The 4,338-nt window shown below is 39.5% G+C and overlaps 1 non-coding gene across 1 annotated transcript; it reads left to right on the forward strand.

Moving 5' to 3' along the window:
• Positions 1-229: 229 nt before the first annotated feature.
• Positions 230-302, forward strand: TRNAR-CCU. Its single transcript has one exon. It is a non-coding gene; the product is annotated as a tRNA-Arg (tRNA).
• Positions 303-4,338: the final 4,036 nt, after the last annotated feature.

Here is a 4,338-nt window from a genome sequence, read left to right on the forward strand (position 1 = left end):
CAACCCTTCAGAATATCCCCTGTAAGAGTTCTTTGCACATACAATTCCCTATTGTAACCCGTACCTTTATAATGGGAAAACAGTGATCCTAAAGTACGGCCCCTCCGAAATGAAAAAGAACATCTGTCTCCTAAACAGCTAGCAAGTCTCTCATCCCCCATCAAGATATTTCAATGTCTATTGATTGTCCGCATGAAGGCATTGGTATTTCTATCAAAAGTACTGTCAGGCCCCAGTGGCCTAATGGATAAGGCATTGGCCTCCTAAGCCAGGGATTGTGGGTTCGAGTCCCATCTGGGGTGATATAATCTTACTGTCAGGCCCCAGTGGCCTAATGGATAAGGCAGTGGCCTCCTAAGCCAGGGATTGTGGGTTTGAGTCCCATCTGGGGTGATATAATCTAAACCTCAGCACAGAAATAAATAGAACTTGCTGGAGGGACAGATTCATAACCCAGAGGCTCCCTTCGCTCTGGAATAGAATTCCAATTCATGCTAGGCAGAGCACCTCACTGAATCTCTTCAAGAAGAAACTTGATGAGTGGATGGGGGATCGTAGGTTTGTCCTGGGGATTACTTCTGTGTCACTATTAGACAGAGGCACAGTAAACTAAACCTTAAAAAGGGCACAGTATACTCAAATCAAGGGGTGGCGTAAGCCAAATAAAATTGGGCTAGGCTTGTAATTGCCCCAGGGCAGATAGCCTAGTATGAACCTATGAGCTAATCTGATGGGGAATTGTTCGCCAAAGGTTTTTTATGATATTCCAAAAGGTTGGATCTATCCTGATTCGCGACCCAATTACATGCCCCCCATAATGTTCCCAGATGAATAACCCCTGTCCTGAAAACAGGAAATGAGATCCTGTTTGTTGTGATGATAGGTTTGGGTGTCAGAGCAGATTCTACAACTGTGGAGGAATTGAGATTTGGGGGTGTTCCAAATCACATGTTTTGGGTGGAAACTACTAGCATGGAGGAGTGAATTATACTATGGAAATTTCCTATGAACTTGGGTATCTAAAGTATTGTTTGGCTTATGACTAACCAGAACATCCAGGAAAGTAATCTGGGTTTTGTTGAAACTGACTTTAAACTCAATACCCCATTTATTTTCATTGAGATAAGTCACAAACTCCTCCAGATAAGTAACATCCGATTTCCACACAAGACAACTATCATCAAGGTAACGCCTCCAGATGTCTGTTTCATCAAGAAACAGATTGTGGCTGGAGTTATAAATGAACTCCTCCTCTAAGTAGGCCATAAATAGATCCACATATATGGGTGCGAAAGAAGCACCCATTGCTGTCCCCTGTATCTGTAAAAATCATTGGTCTTGGAAGTAGAAAACATTTTTAGTCAATACGTGTTCCGTTAGGCAAACTAAGAACATGTTAAACCCAGGTCAATAGAGTTCCGATACATCCAGCCAATGTTGCAGGGCCATCAACCCAGCCCAATGTGGGATGTTGGCATAAAGGGACGTAACATCCAGGGTGCACAGAAGCCAATCAGCTTCCAACTGTGAATCTGATATAACCCTCAAGAGCTGTGTTATGTCTTGAATGCGTGACCTAACCAAGGGCAATAATGGGTTCAAATAGTAAGTCAAATATTCAGAAAAGGGGTCATTAAGGGAGCCATTTCCTGACACTATAGGTCTACCAGGTGGACAGACAGGATCCTTATGTATCTTCAGTAAAAGATAAAGATGCTGTTTTTTGGGTGTCTGAACAGTCAGTTGTGTCAGGTCTGAATTAGTAATAATACCCTCTTCATTGGCTTCCCCTTAAAAAGGCATCAATAACCAATTTGAACTCCTTAGTAGGATCAAAAGGCATTCAAGTATAGTACCTACAATTATTAATGGCCTTGGCCTGGTAAGAGGCCCAATCTTGAACCACTTCAGCCCCTCCTTTATCTGCTGATGAAATCACAATATTCTTATTATTCTTGAGTTTATCAATACATAGTATCTCGCACGGGTAATGTTGTTGGAAAAAGAAAAATCATTAAACTTTTTGAAATGAAGATTTTTGAGAACATTATGTAAAAAAATAGAAACAGTAGATGACATGGGGGGCATGAAAGTAGATCTTTGAAATTTAAAGACAACAGTTGCATTAGGCGCACTATCTTCAAAAAATAATCTAAGATTTAACAATCTACAAAAATCCATAGCATCTTTGGCGGAAGAATGTTCAGGGACAAAAAAGCCAGGCACAAAATTTATACCTTTATCCACGACATTAGTTTCTGATTCAGATAGGACCACTGGCAATATATTGTGTACGTTCATACACAAAACTATTGTTGTTTCATCAACTTGAGTAATCCCTATAGACTGCTTACGGGATTTGTGCTTCCTCCCCCTCTGTGAGTCCTGGCCCTAAAGGGTGCCCCAGATTACTTCTTTTTGGATCAGGTAAGTTGACTGTGTGGTATGCATCCACCTCTGTATTTGAGGAGGATTCATCCCCAGAGTTGTAGCTTGGGGTATCCCTATTCTTCTTCAAAATGAATTTGGGACTTTTCCTCTTAAACATGGGGGGGCTTCCTATCAGGAAGGTTAAACTTCACATTTTTGGGGTAATCAAAAGGTTTACCTCTTTCGTAATCCCCTAAGTCTCTGCTAAACTTCTTAGTTTTTTTGTCTTTAAGGGTCTGTTCCAGACCCAAAATATCATTACTAATGAAATAACATAAAGATCTATCGCATCCAGTACATGATGCTATGTAGAAAAATCAACCCCAAAAGAATTGGTCAAGCAAATAAACCCAAATAATACACACGAATTTCAATGTAGTGTGGTCACAGTACTTTAGGCTAAGTCTTTTTGTTTTTTATTTTATAACATAGTTTGAATATATGTAGGAGGGGACCGCACTACATTGAAATTCGAGTGTATTATTTTGGTTTATTTACTTGAACAATTCTTTTGGGGTTGATTTTGATACATAGCATCATGTACTGGATGCGATAGATCTTTATGTTATTTCATTTGTACCACAAGGGCTATCATTGTATCAGAACTTGTAGTGGTTGGGCTGAATTTCCATATTGGCCAACCATATTGAGATGGTTGTGATATATTATTGGTATTAAGTTTACTGATATGTAGCATTGTGGTCATTATATGCTGATTACACTGCACATAAGAGCTACTTATGGTATCAATTTTCACCTGATTGGTCAAGTGTCTTTGTACACCACTACATATATATTATCCCCTTTGGATACCATGTTTTGAATTGTAGTGTTGGCCCGTTCTCCAGAATATCAGTTTTTCTGGTTTATTAGTCTTAGTATATGATTTTTTTGTCTTAAGTATACAACTGACTTCAGCTATTGTTACTTTGGGTTGTGGAATTCATTGACCATAATTATTATTTATGGTTGGTTTCATTCACCTATACGTTTTAGGGGGTACTCTGCCTAATCTATTCAAACCTTTCCAGCTGACACTAGTGGTCTTACATCTGATGGTGTATAGAGTTGTTATTTAGTTAATCTTGTTACAGAGAATTGTTGTATTCTTTATTTGTCATGGATTTGGCTTCCCTAATTCAGGGTCTATCATCGGATAGAGACGATTTGGAGGTATTTGGTTTAGGATCAGGCAATGACCATATGGGCTCGGGCCCTATAGATGATAATCCTGTTAGTCTTTGTAATGGCACATTTTCTAAACTCACCAAAGGCGTGAAACACCTTAGAACTAACGTTTGGTAATTGACACTTTTCAAGGCCTACCGACATAAGCAGATCACCCCTAGGGGATTGAGGGTTAAAATACAACCACTCGTTCATAATGTAGATGACCCATTAGCCGAACAATGGGCACAGGTCCAGCAACATACTTCTATGGGCTTTGTTAATGCACTAGCATCATTTTATGAACGCACAGACCAACAAGATACCCAGACTGTTGAATATCTAAATGGTAGAAAACAAGCAGTACAATGGCAGACTAAACTATCTAACTTACTTCCCAATACTCTGGGAGTCCCTCAAGGATCAATTTTAGGACCACTACTATTCTTGATTTTCATTAATGATCTACACACAGTTGTATCAAATGCCAGTTGCATTCAATACGCCGATGATTCTACGCTGATTTGCTCTGGTACAACCCCTACAGAGTTACAAACTATGACCCAAACCACTTTCAGTAAAATAGAAAACTGGCTCTCTAGTCGTCGCTTGATACTTAATCCAAAAAAAACAAAAATGTTGCTGTTTTCACCGACACAAAGGTCAAGCCCATTTAAATTTACGATCCAAGCAAAGGACGGGACTATTATCTCTCCGGATCCCTCGACAAAACTATTAGGG

The sequence above is a fragment of the Protopterus annectens genome, chromosome 1.part1 (genome assembly GCF_019279795.1).
Source record: "Protopterus annectens isolate FY-2018-M chromosome 1.part1, PAN1.0, whole genome shotgun sequence".
Lineage (NCBI taxonomy): Eukaryota > Metazoa > Chordata > Ceratodontiformes > Protopteridae > Protopterus > Protopterus annectens.